This window comes from Phalangium opilio, unplaced genomic scaffold, assembly GCF_054372755.1.
Source record: "Phalangium opilio isolate 3A_F unplaced genomic scaffold, DU_Popi_V2 ptg001865l_1, whole genome shotgun sequence".
Lineage (NCBI taxonomy): Eukaryota > Metazoa > Arthropoda > Arachnida > Opiliones > Phalangiidae > Phalangium > Phalangium opilio.
Window position 1 is genome coordinate 156,087 of NW_028324263.1, and position 21,239 is coordinate 177,325.

At 41.2% G+C, this 21,239-nt stretch overlaps 2 non-coding genes across 2 annotated transcripts; both read left to right on the top strand.

Moving 5' to 3' along the window:
* Positions 1-12,456: 12,456 nt before the first annotated feature.
* Positions 12,457-12,529, top strand: TRNAG-GCC (transfer RNA glycine (anticodon GCC)). Its single transcript has one exon. It is a non-coding gene; the product is annotated as a tRNA-Gly (tRNA).
* A 1,665-nt stretch (positions 12,530-14,194) lies between these two features.
* On the top strand, positions 14,195-14,267 carry TRNAG-GCC (transfer RNA glycine (anticodon GCC)). The gene has a single exon. It is a non-coding gene; the product is annotated as a tRNA-Gly (tRNA).
* Positions 14,268-21,239: the final 6,972 nt, after the last annotated feature.

Genomic DNA, 21,239 nt, shown 5'->3' on the forward strand with positions numbered 1-21,239 from the left:
TAGCGCGTTCAGCTGTTGACCGAAAGATTGGTCGTTCGAGCACACCCTAGAGAGGTGTTGTGGGGTCTCAGATGTAACGAAAAAAGTAAGAGTTTTTCCACAAATTCTGACGAACATTTAATTATTGGGCTTCCGTGGCGCTATGGTTAGCGCGTTCAGCTGTTAACCGAAAGGTTGGTGGTTCTAGCCCACCCGGGAGCGGTGTTGTGGGATCTCAAATGTAACGTACAAAGCGAAAGTTACCACAATACCTGACGATCATTTAATTTTTGGGCTTCCGTGGCGCAATAGTTAGCGCGCTCAGCTGTTATTCAAAAGGTTGGTGGTTCGAGCCCACCCGAGAGCGGTGTTGTGAGGTCTCAGATATAACGAAAAAAGTAAGAGTTTTTCCACAATACCTGACGACCATTTAATTTTTGGGCTTCCGTGGCGCAATGGTTAGCGCGTTCAGCTGTTAAACGAAAGATTGGTCGTTCGAGCCCACCCTAGAGAGGTGTTGTGGGGTCTCAGATGTAGCGTGAAAAGTCATAATTTTTCACAATACCTGAAAACCATTTAATTTCTGAGCTTTCGTGGCTCAATGGTTAGCGCGTTCGGCTGTTAACCAATAGGTTGGTGGTTCGAGCCCACCCGGGAGCGGTGTTGTGAGGTCTCAGATGTAACGAAAAAAAGTAAGAGTTTTTACACAAAACCTGACGAACATTTAATTTTTGGGCTTCCGTGGCGCAATGGTTAGCGCGTTCAGCTGTTAACCGAAAGGTTGGTGGTTCGAGACCACCCGGGAGAGGTGTTGTGGGATCTCAGATGTAGCGTAAAAAGTCAAAACTTTTCCACAATACGTGACAACCATTTAATTTCTGAGCTTTCGTGGCACAATGTTTAGCGCGTTCGGCTGTTAACCAATAGGTTGGTGGTTCGAGCCCACCCGGGAGCGGTGTTGTGGGATCTCAAATGTAACGTACAAAGCCAAAGTTTTTCCACAATACCTGACGACCATTTAATTTTTGGGCTTTCGTGGGGCAATGGTTAGCGCGCTCAGCTGTTATTCACAAGGTTGGTGGTTCGAGCCCACCCGAGAGCGGTGTTGTGAGGTCTCAGATGCAACGAAAAAAATAAGAGTTTTTCCACAAATTCTGACGAACATTTAATTATTGGGCTTCCGTGGCGCAATGGTTAGCGCGTTCAGCTGTTGACCGAAAGATTGGTCGTTCGAGCACACCCTAGAGAGGTGTTGTGGTGTCTCAGATGTAACGAAAAAAGTAAGAGTTTTTCCACAAATTCTGACGAACATTTAATTATTGGGCTTCCGTGGCGCTATGGTTAGCGCGTTCAGCTGTTAACCGAAAGGTTGGTGGTTCTAGCCCACCCGGGAGCGGTGTTGTGGGATCTCAAATGTAACGTACAAAGCGAAAGTTACCACAATACCTGAAGATCATTTAATTTTTGGGCTTCCGTGGCGCAATAGTTAGCGCGCTCAGCTGTTATTCAAAAGGTTGGTGGTTCGAGCCCACCCGAGAGCGGTGTTGTGAGGTCTCAGATATAACGAAAAAAGTAAGAGTTTTTCCACAATACCTGACGACCATTTAATTTTTGGGCTTCCGTGGCGCAATGGTTAGCGCGTTCAGCTGTTAACCGAAAGATTGGTCGTTCGAGCCCACCCTAGAGAGGTGTTGTGGGGTCTCAGATGTAGCGTGAAAAGTCATAACTTTTTCACAATACCTGACAACTATTTAATTTCTGAGCTTTCGTGGCTCAATGGTTAGCGCGTTCGGCTGTTAACCAATAGGTTGGTGGTTCGAGCCCACCCGGGAGCGGTGTTGTGAGGTCTCAGATGTAACGAAAAAAAGTAAGAGTTTTTACACAAAACCTGACGAACATTTAATTTTTGGGCTTCCGTGGCGCAATGAATAGCGCGTTCAGCTGTTAACCGAAAGGTTGGTGGTTCGAGACCACCCGGGAGTGGTGTTGTGGGATCTCAAATGTAGCGTAAAAAGTCAAAACTTTTCCACAATACGTGACAACCATTTAATTTCTGAGCTTTCGTGGCTCAATGTTTAGCGCGTTCGGCTGTTAACCAATAGGTTGGTGGTTCGAGCCCACCCGGGAGCGGTGTTGTGGGATCTCAAATGTAACGTACAAAGCCAAAGTTTTTCCACAATATCTGACGAACATTTAATTTTTGGGCTTTCGTGGGGCAATGGTTAGCGCCCTCAGCTGTTATTCACAAGGTTGGTGGTTCGAGCCCACCCGAGAGCGGTGTTGTGAGGTCTCAGATGCAACGAAAAAAGTAAGAGTTTTTCCACAAATTCTGACGAACATTTAATTATTGGGCTTCCGTGGCGCAATGGTTAGCGCGTTCAGCTGTTAACCGAAAGATTGGTCGTTCGAGCACACCCTAGAGAGGTGTTGTGGGGTCTCAGATGTAGCGTGAAAAGTCATAACTTTTTCACAATACCTGACAACCATTTAATTTCTGAGCTTTCGTGGCTCAATGGTTAGCGCGTTCGGCTGTTAACCAATAGGTTGGTGGTTCGAGCCCACCCGGGAGCGGTGTTGTGAGGTCTCAGATGTAACGAAAAAAAGTAAGAGTTTTTACACAAAACCTGACGAACATTTAATTTTTGGGCTTCCGTGGCGCAATGGTTAGCGCGTTCAGCTGTTAACCGAAAGGTTGGTGGTTCGAGACCACCCGGGAGAGGTGTTGTGGGATCTCAGATGTAGCGTAAAAAGTCAAAACTTTTCCACAATACGTGACAACCATTTAATTTCTGAGCTTTCGTGGCACAATGTTTAGCGCGTTCGGCTGTTAACCAATAGGTTGGTGGTTCGAGCCCACCCGGGAGCGGTGTTGTGGGATCTCAAATGTAACGTACAAAGCCAAAGTTTTTCCACAATACCTGACGACCATTTAATTTTTGGGCTTTCGTGGGGCAATGGTTAGCGCGCTCAGCTGTTATTCACAAGGTTGGTGGTTCGAGCCCACCCGAGAGCGGTGTTGTGAGGTCTCAGATGCAACGAAAAAAGTAAGAGTTTTTCCACAAATTCTGACGAACATTTAATTATTGGGCTTCCGTGGCGCAATGGTTAGCGCGTTCAGCTGTTGACCGAAAGATTGGTCGTTCGAGCACACCCTAGAAAGGTGTTGTGGGGTCTCAGATGTAACGAAAAAAGTAAGAGTTTTTCCACAAATTCTGACGAACATTTAATTATTGGGCATCCGTGGCGCTATGGTTAGCGCGTTCAGCTGTTAACCGAAAGGTTGGTGGTTCTAGCCCACCCAGGAGCGGTGTTGTGGGATCTCAAATGTAACGTACAAAGCGAAAGTTACCACAATACCTGACGATCATTTAATTTTTGGGCTTCCGTGGCGCAATAGTTAGCGCGCTCAGCTGTTATTCAAAAGGTTGGTGGTTCGAGCCCACCCGAGAGCGGTGTTGTGAGGTCTCAGATATAACGAAAAAAGTAAGAGTTTTTCCACAATACCTGACGACCATTTAATTTTTGGGCTTCCGTGGCGCAATGGTTAGCGCGTTCAGCTGTTAACCGAAAGATTGGTCGTTCGAGCCCACCCTAGAGAGGTGTTGTGGGGTCTCAGATGTAGCGTGAAAAGTCATAACTTTTTCACAATACCTGACAACTATTTAATTTCTGAGCTTTCGTGGCTCAATGGTTAGCGCGTTCGGCTGTTAACCAATAGGTTGGTAGTTCGAGCCCACCCGGGAGCGGTGTTGTGAAGTCTCAGATGTAACGAAAAAAAGTAAGAGTTTTTACACAAAACCTGACGAACATTTAATTTTTGGGCTTCCGTGGCGCAATGAATAGCGCGTTCAGCTGTTAACCGAAAGGTTGGTGGTTCGAGACCACCCGGGAGTGGTGTTGTGGGATCTCAAATGTAGCGTAAAAAGTCAAAACTTTTCCACAATACGTGACAACCATTTAATTTCTGAGCTTTCGTGGCTCAATGTTTAGCGCGTTCGGCTGTTAACCAATAGGTTGGTGGTTCGAGCCCACCCGGGAGCGGTGTTGTGGGATCTCAAATGTAACGTACAAAGCCAAAGTTTTTCCACAATATCTGACGAACATTTAATTTTTGGGCTTTCGTGGGGCAATGGTTAGCGCCCTCAGCTGTTATTCACAAGGTTGGTGGTTCGAGCCCACCCGAGAGCGGTGTTGTGAGGTCTCAGATGCAACGAAAAAAGTAAGAGTTTTTCCACAAATTCTGACGAACATTTAATTATTGGGCTTCCGTGGCGCAATGGTTAGCGCGTTCAGCTGTTAACCGAAAGATTGGTCGTTCGAGCACACCCTAGAGAGGTGTTGTGGGGTCTCAGATGTAGCGTGAAAAGTCATAACTTTTTCACAATACCTGACAACCATTTAATTTCTGAGCTTTCGTGGCTCAATGGTTAGCGCGTTCGGCTGTTAACCAATAGGTTGGTGGTTCGAGCCCACCCGGGAGCGGTGTTGTGAGGTCTCAGATGTAACGAAAAAAAGTAAGAGTTTTTACACAAAACCTGACGAACATTTAATTTTTGGGCTTCCGTGGCGCAATGGTTAGCGCGTTCAGCTGTTAACCGAAAGGTTGGTGGTTCGAGACCACCCGGGAGAGGTGTTGTGGGATCTCAGATGTAGCGTAAAAAGTCAAAACTTTTCCACAATACGTGACAACCATTTAATTTCTGAGCTTTCGTGGCACAATGTTTAGCGCGTTCGGCTGTTAACCAATAGGTTGGTGGTTCGAGCCCACCCGGGAGCGGTGTTGTGGGATCTCAAATGTAACGTACAAAGCCAAAGTTTTTCCACAATACCTGACGACCATTTAATTTTTGGGCTTTCGTGGGGCAATGGTTAGCGCGCTCAGCTGTTATTCACAAGGTTGGTGGTTCGAGCCCACCCGAGAGCGGTGTTGTGAGGTCTCAGATGCAACGAAAAAAGTAAGAGTTTTTCCACAAATTCTGACGAACATTTAATTATTGGGCTTCCGTGGCGCAATGGTTAGCGCGTTCAGCTGTTGACCGAAAGATTGGTCGTTCGAGCACACCCTAGAGAGGTGTTGTGGGGTCTCAGATGTAACGAAAAAAGTAAGAGTTTTTCCACAAATTCTGACGAACATTTAATTATTGGGCATCCGTGGCGCTATGGTTAGCGCGTTCAGCTGTTAACCGAAAGGTTGGTGGTTCTAGCCCACCCAGGAGCGGTGTTGTGGGATCTCAAATGTAACGTACAAAGCGAAAGTTACCACAATACCTGACGATCATTTAATTTTTGGGCTTCCGTGGCGCAATAGTTAGCGCGCTCAGCTGTTATTCAAAAGGTTGGTGGTTCGAGCCCACCCGAGAGCGGTGTTGTGAGGTCTCAGATATAACGAAAAAAGTAAGAGTTTTTCCACAATACCTGACGACCATTTAATTTTTGGGCTTCCGTGGCGCAATGGTTAGCGCGTTCAGCTGTTAACCGAAAGATTGGTCGTTCGAGCCCACCCTAGAGAGGTGTTGTGGGGTCTCAGATGTAGCGTGAAAAGTCATAACTTTTTCACAATACCTGACAACTATTTAATTTCTGAGCTTTCGTGGCTCAATGGTTAGCGCGTTCGGCTGTTAACCAATAGGTTGGTGGTTCGAGCCCACCCGGGAGCGGTGTTGTGAAGTCTCAGATGTAACGAAAAAAAGTAAGAGTTTTTCCACAATACCTGACGACCATTTAATTTTTGGGCTTCCGTGGCGCAATGGTTAGCGCGTTCAGCTGTTAACCGAAAGATTGGTCGTTCGAGCCCACCCTAGAGAGGTGTTGTGGGGTCTCAGATGTAGCGTGAAAAGTCATAACTTTTTCACAATACCTGACAACTATTTAATTTCTGAGCTTTCGTGGCTCAATGGTTAGCGCGTTCGGCTGTTAACCAATAGGTTGGTAGTTCGAGCCCACCCGGGAGCGGTGTTGTGAAGTCTCAGATGTAACGAAAAAAAGTAAGAGTTTTTACACAAAACCTGACGAACATTTAATTTTTGGGCTTCCGTGGCGCAATGAATAGCGCGTTCAGCTGTTAACCGAAAGGTTGGTGGTTCGAGACCACCCGGGAGTGGTGTTGTGGGATCTCAAATGTAGCGTAAAAAGTCAAAACTTTTCCACAATACGTGACAACCATTTAATTTCTGAGCTTTCGTGGCTCAATGTTTAGCGCGTTCGGCTGTTAACCAATAGGTTGGTGGTTCGAGCCCACCCGGGAGCGGTGTTGTGGGATCTCAAATGTAACGTACAAAGCCAAAGTTTTTCCACAATATCTGACGAACATTTAATTTTTGGGCTTTCGTGGGGCAATGGTTAGCGCCCTCAGCTGTTATTCACAAGGTTGGTGGTTCGAGCCCACCCGAGAGCGGTGTTGTGAGGTCTCAGATGCAACGAAAAAAGTAAGAGTTTTTCCACAAATTCTGACGAACATTTAATTATTGGGCTTCCGTGGCGCAATGGTTAGCGCGTTCAGCTGTTAACCGAAAGATTGGTCGTTCGAGCACACCCTAGAGAGGTGTTGTGGGGTCTCAGATGTAGCGTGAAAAGTTATAACTTTTTCACAATACCTGACAACCATTTAATTTCTGAGCTTTCGTGGCTCAATGGTTAGCGCGTTCGGCTGTTAACCAATAGGTTGGTGGTTCGAGCCCACCCGGGAGCGGTGTTGTGAGGTCTCAGATGTAACGAAAAAAAGTAAGAGTTTTTACACAAAACCTGACGAACATTTAATTTTTGGGCTTCCGTGGCGCAATGGTTAGCGCGTTCAGCTGTTAACCGAAAGGTTGGTGGTTCGAGACCACCCGGGAGAGGTGTTGTGGGATCTCAGATGTAGCGTAAAAAGTCAAAACTTTTCCACAATACGTGACAACCATTTAATTTCTGAGCTTTCGTGGCACAATGTTTAGCGCGTTCGGCTGTTAACCAATAGGTTGGTGGTTCGAGCCCACCCGGGAGCGGTGTTGTGGGATCTCAACTGTAACGTACAAAGCCAAAGTTTTTCCACAATACCTGACGACCATTTAATTTTTGGGCTTTCGTGGGGCAATGGTTAGCGCGCTCAGCTGTTATTCACAAGGTTGGTGGTTCGAGCCCACCCGAGAGCGGTGTTGTGAGGTCTCAGATGCAACGAAAAAAGTAAGAGTTTTTCCAGAAATTCTGACGAACATTTAATTATTGGGCTTCCGTGGCGCAATGGTTAGCGCGTTCAGCTGTTGACCGAAAGATTGGTCGTTCGAGCACACCCTAGAGAGGTGTTGTGGGGTCTCAGATGTAACGAAAAAAGTAAGAGTTTTTCCACAAATTCTGACGAACATTTAATTATTGGGCTTCCGTGGCGCTATGGTTAGCGCGTTCAGCTGTTAACCGAAAGGTTGGTGGTTCTAGCCCACCCGGGAGCGGTGTTGTGGGATCTCAAATGTAACGTACAAAGCGAAAGTTACCACAATACCTGACGATCATTTAATTTTTGGGCTTCCGTGGCGCAATAGTTAGCGCGCTCAGCTGTTATTCAAAAGGTTGGTGGTTCGAGCCCACCCGAGAGCGGTGTTGTGAGGTCTCAGATATAACGAAAAAAGTAAGAGTTTTTCCACAATACCTGACGACCATTTAATTTTTGGGCTTCCGTGGCGCAATGGTTAGCGCGTTCAGCTGTTAACCGAAAGATTGGTCGTTCGAGCCCACCCTAGAGAGGTGTTGTGGGGTCTCAGATGTAGCGTGAAAAGTCATAACTTTTTCACAATACCTGACAACTATTTAATTTCTGAGCTTTCGTGGCTCAATGGTTAGCGCGTTCGGCTGTTAACCAATAGGTTGGTGGTTCGAGCCCACCCGGGAGCGGTGTTGTGAAGTCTCAGATGTAACGAAAAAAAGTAAGAGTTTTTACACAAAACCTGACGAACATTTAATTTTTGGGCTTCCGTGGCGCAATGAATAGCGCGTTCAGCTGTTAACCGAAAGGTTGGTGGTTCGAGACCACCCGGGAGTGGTGTTGTGGGATCTCAAATGTAGCGTAAAAAGTCAAAACTTTTCCACAATACGTGACAACCATTTAATTTCTGAGCTTTCGTGGCTCAATGTTTAGCGCGTTCGGCTGTTAACCAATAGGTTGGTGGTTCGAGCCCACCCGGGAGCGGTGTTGTGGGATCTCAAATGTAACGTACAAAGCCAAAGTTTTTCCACAATATCTGACGAACATTTAATTATTGGGCTTCCGTGGCGCAATGGTTAGCGCGTTCAGCTGTTGACCGAAAGATTGGTCGTTCGAGCACACCCTAGAGAGGTGTTGTGGGGTCTCAGATGTAACGAAAAAAGTAAGAGTTTTTCCATAAATTCTGACGAACATTTAATTATTGGGCTTCCGTGGCGCTATGGTTAGCGCGTTCAGCTGTTAACCGAAAGGTTGGTGGTTCTAGCCCACCCGGGAGCGGTGTTGTGGGATCTCAAATGTAACGTACAAAGCGAAAGTTACCACAATACCTGACGATCATTTAATTTTTGGGCTTCCGTGGCGCAATAGTTAGCGCGCTCAGCTGTTATTCAAAAGGTTGGTGGTTCGAGCCCACCCGAGAGCGGTGTTGTGAGGTCTCAGATATAACGAAAAAAGTAAGAGTTTTTCCACAATACCTGACGACCATTTAATTTTTGGGCTTCCGTGGCGCAATGGTTAGCGCGTTCAGCTGTTAACCGAAAGATTGGTCGTTCGAGCCCACCCTAGAGAGGTGTTGTGGGGTCTCAGATGTAGCGTGAAAAGTCATAACTTTTTCACAATACCTGACAACTATTTAATTTCTGAGCTTTCGTGGCTCAATGGTTAGCGCGTTCGGCTGTTAACCAATAGGTTGGTGGTTCGAGCCCACCCGGGAGCGGTGTTGTGAAGTCTCAGATGTAACGAAACAAAGTAAGAGTTTTTACACAAAACCTGACGAACATTTAATTTTTGGGCTTCCGTGGCGCAATGAATAGCGCGTTCAGCTGTTAACCGAAAGGTTGGTGGTTCGAGACCACCCGGGAGTGGTGTTGTGGGATCTCAAATGTAGCGTAAAAAGTCAAAACTTTTCCACAATACGTGACAACCATTTAATTTCTGAGCTTTCGTGGCTCAATGTTTAGTGCGTTCGGCTGTTAACCAATAGGTTGGTGGTTCGAGCCCACCCGGGAGCGGTGTTGTGGGATCTCAAATGTAACGTACAAAGCCAAAGTTTTTCCACAATATCTGACGAACATTTAATTTTTGGGCTTTCGTGGGGCAATGGTTAGCGCCCTCAGCTGTTATTCACAAGGTTGGTGGTTCGAGCCCACCCGAGAGCGGTGTTGTGAGGTCTCAGATGCAACGAAAAAAGTAAGAGTTTTTACACAAAACCTGACGAACATTTAATTATTGGGCTTCCGTGGCGCAATGGTTAGCGCGTTCAGCTGTTAACCGAAAGATTGGTCGTTCGAGCACACCCTAGAGAGGTGTTGTGGGGTCTCAGATGTAGCGTGAAAAGTCATAACTTTTTCACAATACCTGACGACCATTTAATTTTTGGGCTTTCGCGGGGCAATGGTTAGCGCGCTCAGCTGTTATTCACAAGGTTGGTGGTTCGAGCCCACCCGAGAGCGGTGTTGTGAGGTCTCAGATGTAACGAAAAAAGTAAGAGTTTTTACACAAAACCTGACGAACATTTAATTTATGGGCTTCCGTGGCGCAATGGTTAGCGCGTTTAGCTGTTAACCGAAAGGTTGGTGGTTCGAGACCACCCGGGAGAGGTGTTGTGGGGTCTCAGATGTAGCGTAAAAAGTCAAAAATTTTCCACAATACGTGACAACCATTTAATTTCTGAGCTTCCGTGGCTCAATGGTTTGCGCGTTCGGCTGTTAACCAATAGGTTGGTGGTTCGAGACCACCCGGAAGCGGTGTTGTGGGATCTCAAATGTAACGTATAAAGCCAAAGTTTTTCCACAATACTTGACGACCATTTAATATTTGGACTTCCGTGGAGCAATGGTTAGCGCGTTCGGCTGTTAACCGAAAGGTTGGTGGTTCGAGCCCACCCAAGAGAGGTGTTGTGGGGTCTCAGATGTAACGAAAAAAGTCATAACTTTTTCACAATACCTGACAACTATTTAATTTCTGAGCTTCCGTGGCTAATGGTTAGCGGGTTCGGCTGTTAACCAATAGGTTGGTGGTTCGAGCCCGCCCGAGAGAGGTGTTGTGTGGTCTCAGATGTAGCGTAAAAAGTCAAAACTTTTCCACAAAACGTGACAACCATTTAATTTCTGAGCTTTCGTGGCTCAATGTTTAGCGCGTTCGGCTGTTAACCAATAGGTTGGTGGTTCGGGCCCACCCGTGAGCGGTGTTGTGAGGTCTCAGATGTAACGAAAAAAGTAAGAGTTTTTCCACAAATTCTGACGAACATTTAATTATTGGGCTTGCGTGTCGCTATGGTTAGCGCGTTCAGCTGTTAACCGAAAGGTTGGTGGTTCGAGCCCACCCGGGAGCGGTGTTGTGGGATCTCAAATGTAACGTACAAAGCGAAAGTTACCACAATACCTGAAGATCATTTAATTTTTGGGCTTCCGTGGCGCAATAGTTAGCGCGCTCAGCTGTTATTCAAAAGGTTGGTGGTTCGAGACCACCCGGAAGCGGTGTTGTGGGATCTCAAATGTAACGTATAAAGCCAAAGTTTTTCCACAATACCTGACGACCATTTAATTTTTGGGCTTCCGTGGAGCAATGGTTAGCGCGTTCGGCTGTTAACCGAAAGGTTGGTGGTTCGAGCCCACCCTAGAGAGGTGTTGTGGGGTCTCAGATGTAGCGTGAAAAGTCATAACTTTTTCACAATACGTGACAACCATTTAATTTCTGAGCTTTCGTGGCTCAATGGTTAGCGCGTTCGGCTGTTAACCAATAGGTTGGTGGTTCGAGCCCACCCGGGAGCGGTGTTGTGAGGTCTCAGATGTAACGAAAAAAAGTAAGAGTTTTTACACAAAACCTGACGAACATTTAATTTATGGGCTTCCGTGGCTCAATGGTTTGCGCGTTCGGCTGTTAACCAATAGGTTGGTGGTTCGAGACCACCCGGAAGCGGTGTTGTAAGATCTCAAATGTAACGTATAAAGCCAAAGTTTTTCCACAATACCTGACTACCATTTAATATTTGGACTTCCGTGGAGCAATGGTTAGCGCGTTCGGCTGTTAACCGAAAGGTTGGTGGTTCGAGCCCACCCAAGAGATCTGTTGTGGGGTCTCAGATGTAACGAAAAAAGTAAGAGTTTTTCCACAAATTCTGACGAACATTTAATTATTGGGCTTACGTGGCGCAATGGTTAGCGCGGTCAGTTGTTAACCGAAAGATTGGTCGTTCGAGCCCACCTTAGAGAGGTGTTGTGGGGTCTCAGATGTAGCGTGAAAAGTCATAACTTTTTCACAATACCTGACAACCATTTAATTTCTGAGCTTCCGTTGCTAATGGTTAGCGCGTTCGGCTGTTAACCAATAGGTTGGTGGTTCGAGCCCGCCCGGGAGAGGTGTTGTGGGGTCTCAGATGTAGCGTAAAAAGTCAAAACTTTTCCACAAAACGTGACAACCATTTAATTTCTGAGCTTTCGTGGCTCAATGTTTAGCGCGTTCGGCTGTTAACCAATAGGTTGGTGGTTCGGGCCCACCCGTGAGCGGTGTTTTGAGGTCTCAGATGTAACGAAAAAAGTAAGAGTTTTTCCACAAATTCTGACGAACATTTAATTATTGGGCTTTCGTGGCTCAATGTTTAGCGCGTTCGGCTGTTAACCAATAGGTTGGTGGTTCGAGACCACCCGGAAGCGGTGTTGTGGGATCTCAAATGTAACGTTTTTCCACAATACCTGACGACCATTTAATATTTGGACTTCCGTGGAGCAATGGTTAGCGCGTTCGGCTGTTAACCGAAAGGTTGGTGGTTCGAGCCCACCCAAGAGAGGTGTTGTGGGGTCTCAGATGTAACGAAAAAAGTAAGAGTTTTTCCACAAATTCTGACGAACATTTAATTATTGGGCTTCCGTGGCGCAATGGTTAGCGCGGTCAGTTGTTAACCGAAAGATTGGTCGTTCGAGCCCACCTTAGAGAGGTGTTGTGGGGTCTCAGATGTAGCGTGAAAAGTCATAACTTTTTCACAATACCTGACAACCATTTAATTTCTGAGCTTCCGTGGCTAATGGTTAGCGCGTTCGGCTGTTAACCAATAGGTTGGTGGTTCGAGCCCGCCCGGGAGAGGTGTTGTGGAGTCTCAGATGTAGCGTAAAAAGTCAAAACTTTTCCACAAAACGTGACAACCATTTAATTTCTGAGCTTTCGTGGCTCAATGTTTAGCGCGTTCGGCTGTTAACCAATAGGTTGGTGGTTCGGGCCCACCCGTGAGCGGTGTTTTGAGGTCTCAGATGTAACGAAAAAAGTAAGAGTTTTTCCACAAATTCTGACGAACATTTAATTATTGGGCTTCCGTGGCGCAATGGTTAGCGCGTTCAGCTGCCAACCGAAAGGTTGGTGGTTCGAGCCCACCCGGGAGCGGTGTTGTGTGATCTCAAATGTAACGTACAAAGCCAAAGTTTTTCCACAATACCTGACGACCATTTAATTTTTGGGCTTTCGTGGGGCAAAGGTTAGTGCGCTCAGCTGCTATTCACAAGGTTGGTGGTTCGAGCCCACCCGAGAGCGGTGTTGTGAGGTCTCAGATGTAACGAAAAAAGTAAAAGTTTTTCCACAAATTCTGACGAACATTTAATTATTGGGCTTCCGTGGCGCAATGGTTAGCGCGTTCAGCTGTTAACCGAAAGATTGGTCGTTCGAGCCCACCCTAGAGAGGTGTTGTGGGGTCTCAGATGTAGCGTGAAAAGTCATAACGTTTTCACAATACCTGACAACCATTTAATTTCTGAGCTTTCGTGGCTCAATGGTTAGCGCGTTCGGCTGTTAACCAATAGGTTGGTGGTTCGAGCCCACCCGGGAGCGGTGTTGTGGGGTCTCAGATGTAGCGTAAAAAGTCAAAACTTTTCCACAAAACGTGACAACCATTTAATTTCTGAGCTTTCGTGGCTCAATGTTTAGCGCGTTCGGCTGTTAACCAATAGGTTGGTGGTTCGGGCCCACCCGTGAGCGGTGCTTTGAGGTCTCAGATGTAACGAAAAAAGTAAGAGTTTTTCCACAAATTCTGACGAACATTTAATTATTGGGCTTTCGTGGCTCAATGTTTAGCGCGTTCGGCTGTTAACCAATAGGTTGGTGGTTCGAGACCACCCGGAAGCGGTGTTGTGGGATCTCAAATGTAACGTTTTTCCACAATACCTGACGACCATTTAATATTTGGACTTCCGTGGAGCAATGGTTAGCGCGTTCGGCTGTTAACCGAAAGGTTGGTGGTTCGAGCCCACCCAAGAGAGGTGTTGTGGGGTCTCAGATGTAACGAAAAAAGTAAGAGTTTTTCCACAAATTCTGACGAACATTTAATTATTGGGCTTCCGTGGCGCAATGTTTAGCGCGTTCGGCTGTTAACCAATAGGTTGGTGGTTCGAGACCACCCGGAAGCGGTGTTGTGGGATCTCAAATGTAACGTTTTTCCACAATACCTGACGACCATTTAATATTTGGACTTCCGTGGAGCAATGGTTAGCGCGTTCGGCTGTTAACCGAAAGGTTGGTGGTTCGAGCCCACCCGGGAGCGGTGTTGTGAGGTCTCAGATGTAACGAAAAAAAGTAAGAGTTTTTACACAAAACCTGACGAACATTTAATTTATGGGCTTCCGTGGCTCAATGGTTTGCGCGTTCGGCTGTTAACCAATAGGTTGGTGGTTCGAGACCACCTTAGAGAGGTGTTGTGGGGTCTCAGATGTAGCGTGAAAAGTCATAACTTTTTCACAATACCTGACAACCATTTAATTTCTGAGCTTCCGTGGCTAATGGTTAGCGCGTTCGGCTGTTAACCAATAGGTTGGTGGTTCGAGCCCGCCCGGGAGAGGTGTTGTGGAGTCTCAGATGTAGCGTAAAAAGTCAAAACTTTTCCACAAAACGTGACAACCATTTAATTTCTGAGCTTTCGTGGCTCAATGTTTAGCGCGTTCGGCTGTTAACCAATAGGTTGGTGGTTCGGGCCCACCCGTGAGCGGTGTTTTGAGGTCTCAGATGTAACGAAAAAAGTAAGAGTTTTTCCACAAATTCTGACGAACATTTAATTATTGGGCTTCCGTGGCGCAATGGTTAGCGCGTTCAGCTGCCAACCGAAAGGTTGGTGGTTCGAGCCCACCCGGGAGCGGTGTTGTGGGATCTCAAATGTAACGTACAAAGCGAATTTACCACAATACCTGACGATCATTTAATTTTTGGGCTTCCGTGGCGCAATAGTTAGCGCGCTCAGCTGTTATTCAAACGGTTGGTGGTTCGAGCCCACCCTGGAGCGGTGTTGTGAGGTCTCAGATGTAACGAAAAAAAAGTAAGAGTTTTTACACAAAACCTGACGAACATTTAATTTTTGGGCTTCCGTGGCGCAATGGTTAGCGCGTTCAGCTGTTAACCGAAAGGTTGGTGGTTCGAGACCACCCGGGAGAGGTGTTGTGGGGTCTCAGATGTAGCCTAAAAAGTCAAAACTTTTCCACAATACGTGACAACCATTTAATTTCTGAGCTTTCGTGGCTCAATGTTTAGCGCGTTCGGCTGTTAACCAATAGGTTGGTGGTTCGAGCCCACCCGGGAGCGGTGTTGTGGGATCTCAAATGTAACGTACAAAGGCAAAGTTTTTCCACAATACCTGACGACCATTTAATTTTTGGGCTTCCGTGGCGCAATGGTTAGCGCGTTCAGCTGTTAACCGAAAGGTTGGTGGTTCGAGACCACCCGGGAGAGGTGTTGTGGGGTCTCAGATGTAGCGTAAAAAGTTAAACCTTTTCCACAATACGTGACAACCATTTAATTTCTGAGCTTTCGTGGCTCAATGTTTAGCGCGTTCGGCTGTTAACCAATAGGTTGGTGGTTCGAGCCCACCCGGGAGCGGTGTTGTGGGATCTCAAATGTAACGTACAAAGCCAAAGTTTTTCCACAATACCTGACGACCATTTAATTTTTGGGCTTTCGTGGGGCAATGGTTAGCGCCCTCAGCTGTTATTCACAAGGTTGGTGGTTCGAGCCCACCCGAGAGCGGTGTTGTGAGGTCTCAGGTGTAACGAAAAAAGTAAGAGTTTTTCCACAAATTCTGACGAACATTTAATTATTGGGCTTCCGTGGCGCAATGGTTACCACTGAAACCATTATTTTTGTACTTTTTGCTTTAATTCAAGCAAATGTAACGATATTTATTCAAAAAACTGTTAAAATTAAATTTTCAATAAGAAATCGTTGTGACGAATTTTGTATCTTGAAGAAAAAAAACATGCGATTTTTTCGGTACTTTTTTGAATGCATTTTTTTCTGGACAAATATTTGACCGAATTCAGCTTAATTCCCTATAAAACACTCATTAAAAGTGATTTCATCTTGATTGAACAATAAATAAAAATGTACCTCGATTTTTAATAATATTTTCAAAATCGACGTTTCTCGGCCAGAGAAACACATTTTGAGTATTTCTTCACTATTTTCAAATATAACCACTGAAACCATTATTTTTGTACTTTTTACTTTAATTCAAGCAAATGTAACGATATTTATTCAAAAAACTGTTAAAATTAAATTTTCAATAAGAAATCGTTGTGACGAATTTTGTATCTTGAAGAAAAAAAAACATGCGATTTTTTCGGTACTTTTTTGAATGCATTTTTTTCTGGACTAATGTTTGACCGAAATCAGCTTAATTCCCTATAAAACACTCATTAAGAGGGATTTCATCTCGATTGAACAATAAATAAAAATGTACCTCGATTTTCAATAATATTTTCAAAATCGACGTTTCTCGGCCAGAGAAACCCATTTTGAGTATTTCTTCACTATTTTCAAATATAACCTCTGAAACCATTATTTTTGTACTTTTTGTTTTAATTCAAGCAAATATAACGACATTCATTCAAAAAACTGTTAAAATTCAATTTTCAATAAGAAATCGTAGTCACGGATTTTGTATCTTGAAGAAAAAAAACATGCGATTTTTTCGGTAAACTTTTGAATGCATTTTTTTCTGGACAAATCTTTGACCGAATTCAGCTTAATTCCCTATAAAACACTCATTAAAAGTGATTTCATCTCGATTGAACAATTAATAAAAATGTACCTCTATTTTTAATAATATTTTCAAACTCGACGTTTCTCGGCCAGAGAAAAACATTTTGAGTATTTCTTCACTATTTTTAAATATAACCACTGAAATCATTATTTTTGTACTTTTTGCTTTAATTCAAGCAAATGTAACGATATTCATTCAAAAAACTGTTAAAATTAAATTTTCAATAAGAAATCGTTGTGACGAATTTTGTATCTCGAAGAAAAAAACATGCGATTTTTTCGGTACTTTTTTGAATGCATTTTTTTCAGGACAAATGTTTGACCGAATTCAGCTTAATTCCCTATAAAACACTCATTAAGAGGTATTTCATCTCGATTGAACAATAAATAAAAATGTACCTCGATTTTTAATAATATTTTCGAAATCGACGTTTCTCGGCCAGAGATACACATTTTGAGTATTTCTTCACTATTTTCAAATATAACCACTGAAACCATTATTATTGTACTTTTGCTTTAATTCAAGCAAATGTAACGATATTTATTCAAAAAACTGTTAAAATTAAATTTTCAATAAGAAATCGTTGTGACGAATTTTGTATCTTGAAGAAAAAAAACATGCGATTTTTTCGGTACTTTTTTGAATGCATTTTTTTCTGGACAAATATTTGACCGAATTCAGCTTAATTCCCTATAAAACACTCATTAAAAGTGATTTCATCTTGATTGAACAATAAATAAAAATGTACCTCGATTTTTAATAATATTTTCAAAATCGACGTTTCTCGGCCAGAGAAACACATTTTGAGTATTTCTTCACTATTTTCAAATATAACCACTGAAACCATTATTTTTGTACTTTTTGCTTTAATTCAAGCAAATGTAACGATATTCATTCAAAAAACTGTTAAAATTAAATTTTCAATAAGAAATCGTTGTGACGAATTTTGTATCTTGAAGAAAAAAACATGCGATTTTTTCGGTACTTTTTTGAATGCATTTTTTTCTGGACAAATATTTGACCGAATTCTGCTTAATTCCCTATAAAACACTCATTAAAAGTGATTTCATCTCGATTGAACAATAAATAAAAATGTACCTCGATTTTTAATAATATTTTCGAAATCGACGTTTCTCGGCCAGAGAAACACATTTTGAGTATTTCTTCACTATTTTCAAATATAACCACTGAAACCATTATTTTTGTACTTTTTGCTTTAATTCAAGCAAATATAACGATATTCATTCAAAAAACTGTTAAAATTCAATTTTCAATAAGAAATCGTACTCACGGATTTTGTATCTTGAAGAAAAAAAACATGCGATTTTTTCGGTACACTTTTGAATACATTTTTTTCTGGACAAATATTTGACCGAATTCAGCTTAATTCCCTATAAAACACTTATTAAAAGTGATTTCATCTCGATTGAACAATAAATAAAAATGTACCTCGAGTTTTAATAATATTTTCAAAATCGACGTTTCTCGGCCAGAGAAACACATTTTGAGTATTTCTTCACTATTTTCAAATATAACCACTGAAACCATTATTTTTGTACCTTTTGCTTTAATTCAAGCAAACATAACGATATTCATTCAAAAAACTGTTAAAATTCAATTTTCAATAAGAAATCGTACTCACGGATTTTGTATCTTGAAGAAAAAAACATGCGATTTTTTCTATACACTTTTGAATGCATTTTTTTCTGGACAAACGTTTGACCGAATTCAGCTTAATTGCCTATAAAACACTCATTAAAAGTGATTTCATCTCGATTGAACAATAAACAAAAATGTACCTCGATTTTTAATAATATTTTCAAAATCGACTTTTCTCGGCCAGAGAAACACATTTTGAGTATTTCTTCACTATTTTCAAATATAACCACTGAAACCATTATTTTTGTAATTTTTGCTTTAATTCAAGCAAATGTAACGATATTCATTCAAAAAACTGTTAAAATTCAATTTTCAATAAGAAATCGTAGTCACGGATTTTGTATCTTGAAGAAAAAAAACATGCGATTTTTTCGGTACTTTTTTGAATGCATTTTTTTCTGGACAAATATTTGACCGAATTCTGCTTAATTCCCTATAAAACACTCATTAAAAGTGATTTCATCTCGATTGAACAATAAATAAAAATGTACCTCGATTTTTAATAATATTTTCAAAATCGACGTTTCTCGGCCAGAGAAACACATTTTGAGTATTTCTTCACTATTTTCAAATATAACCACTGAAACCATTATTTTTGTACTTTTTGCTTTAATTCAAGCAAATATAACGATATTCATTCAAAAAACTGTTAAAATTCAATTTTCAATAAGAAATCGTACTCACGGATTTTGTATCTTGAAGAAAAAAAACATGCGATTTTTTCGGTACTTTTTTGAATGCATTTTTTCCTGGACTAATGTTTGACCGAAATCAGCTTAATTCCCTATAAAACACTCATTAAGAGGGATTTCATCTCGATTGAACAATAAATAAAAATGTACCTCGATTTTCAATAATATTTTCAAAATCGACGTTTCTCGGCCAGAGAAACCCATTTTGAGTATTTCTTCACTATTTTCAAATATAACCTCTGAAACCATTATTTTTGTACTTTTAGTTTTAATTCAAGCAAATATAACGACATTCATTCAAAAAACTGTTAAAATTCAATTTTCAATAAGAAATCGTAGTCACGGATTTTGTATCTTGAAGAAAAAAAACATGCGATTTTTTCGGTACACTTTTGAATGCATTTTTTTCTGGACAAATCTTTGACCGAATTCAGCTTAATTACCTATATAACACTCATTAAAAGTGATTTCATCTCGATTGAACAATTAATAAAAATGTACCTATATTTTTAATAATATTTTCAAACTCAACGTTTCTCGGCCAGAGAAAAACATTTTGAGTATTTCTTCACTATTTTAAAATATAACCACTGAAATCATTATTTTTGTACTTTTTGCTTTAATTCAAGCAAATGTAACGATATTCATTCAAAAAACTGTTAAAATTAAATTTTCAATAAGAAATCGTTGTGACGAATTTTGTATCTTGAAGAAAAAAAACATGCGATTTTTTCGGTACTTTTTTGAATGCATTTTTTTCAGGACAAATGTTTGACCGAATTCAGCTTAATTCCCTATAAAACACTCATTAAGAGGGATTTCATCTCGATTGAACAATAAATAAAAATGTACCTCGATTTTTAATAATATTTTCGAAATCGACGTTTCTCGGCCAGAGAAACACATTTTGAGTATTTCTTCACTATTTTCAAATATAACCACTGAAACCATTATTTTTGTACTTTTGCTTTAATTCAAGCAAATGTAACGATATTCATTCAAAAAACTGTTAAAATTCAATTTTCAATAAGAAATCGGTGTGACGAATTTTGTATGTCGAAGAAAAAAAACATGGTTATATTTGAAAATAGTGAAGAAATACTCAAAATGTGTTTCTCTGGCCGAGAAACGTCGATTTTGAAAATATTATTAAAAATCGAGGTACATTTTTATTTATTGTTCAATCGAGATGAAATCACTTTTAATGAGTGTTTTATAGGGAATTAAGCAGAATTCGGTCAAATATTTGTCCAGAAAAAAATGCATTCAAAAAAGTACCGAAAAAATCGCATGTTTTTTTTTCTTCAAGATACAAAATTCGTCACAACGATTTCTTATTGAAAATTTAATTTTAACAGTTTTTTGAATGAATATCGTTACATTTGCTTGAATTAAAGCAAAAATTACAAAAATAATGGTTTCAGTGGTTATATTTGAAAATAGTGAAGAAATACTCAAAATGTGTTTCTCTGGCCGAGAAACGTTGATTTTGAAAATATTATTAAAAATCGAGGTACATTTTTGTTTATTGTTCAATCGAGATGAAATCACTTTTAATGAGTGTTTTATAGGGAACTAAGCTGAATTCGGTCAAAGATTTGTCCAGAAAAAAATGCATTCAAAAGTGTACCGAAAAAATCGCATGTTTTTTTTCTTCAAGATACAAAATCCGTGACTACGATTTCTTATTGAAAATTGAATTTTAACAGTTTTTTGAATGAATATCGTTACATTTGCTTGAATTAAAACAAAAAGCACAAAAATAATGGTTTCAGAGGTTATATTTGAAAATAGTGAAGAAATACTCAAAATGTGTTTCTCTGGCCGAGAAACGTCGATTTTGAAAATATTATTAAAAATCGAGGTACATTTTTATTTATTGTTCAATCGAGATGAAATCACTTTTAATGAGTGTTTTATAGGGAATTAAGCTGAATTCAGTCAAATATTTGTCCAGAAAAAAATGCATTCAAAAAAGTACCGAAAAAATCGCATGTTTTTTTTCTTCAAGATACAAAATTCGTCACAACGATTTCTTATTGAAAATTTAATTTTAACAGTTTTTTGAATGAATATCGTTACATTTGCTTGAATTAAAGCAAAAAGTACAAAAATAATGGTTTCAGTGGTTATATTTGAAAATAGTGAAGAAATACTCAAAATGTGTTTCTCTGGCCGAGAAACGTCGATTTTGAAAATATTATTAAAAATCGAGGTACATTTTTGTTTATTGTTCAATCGAGATGAAATCACTTTTAATGAGTGTCTTATAGGCAATTAAGCTGAATTCGGTCAAACGTTTGTCCAGAAAAAAATGCATTCAAAAAAGTACCGAAAAAATCGCATGTTTTTTTTCTTCGACATACAAAATTCGTCACACCGATTTCTTATTGAAAATTGAATTTTAACAGTTTTTTGAATGAATATCGTTAAATTTGCTTGAATTAAAGCAAAAAGTACAAAAATAATGGTTTCAGTGGTTATATTTGAAAATAGTGAAGAAATACTCAAAATGTGTTTCTCTGGCCGAGAAACGTCGATTTTGAAAATATTATTAAAAATCGAGGTACATTTTTGTTTATTGTTCAATCGAGATGAAATCACTTTTAATGAGTGTTTTATAGGGAACTAAGCTGAATTCGGTCAAAGATTTGTCCAGAAAAAAATGCATTCAAAAGTGTACCGAAAAAATCGCATGTTTTTTTCTTCAAGATACAAAATCCGT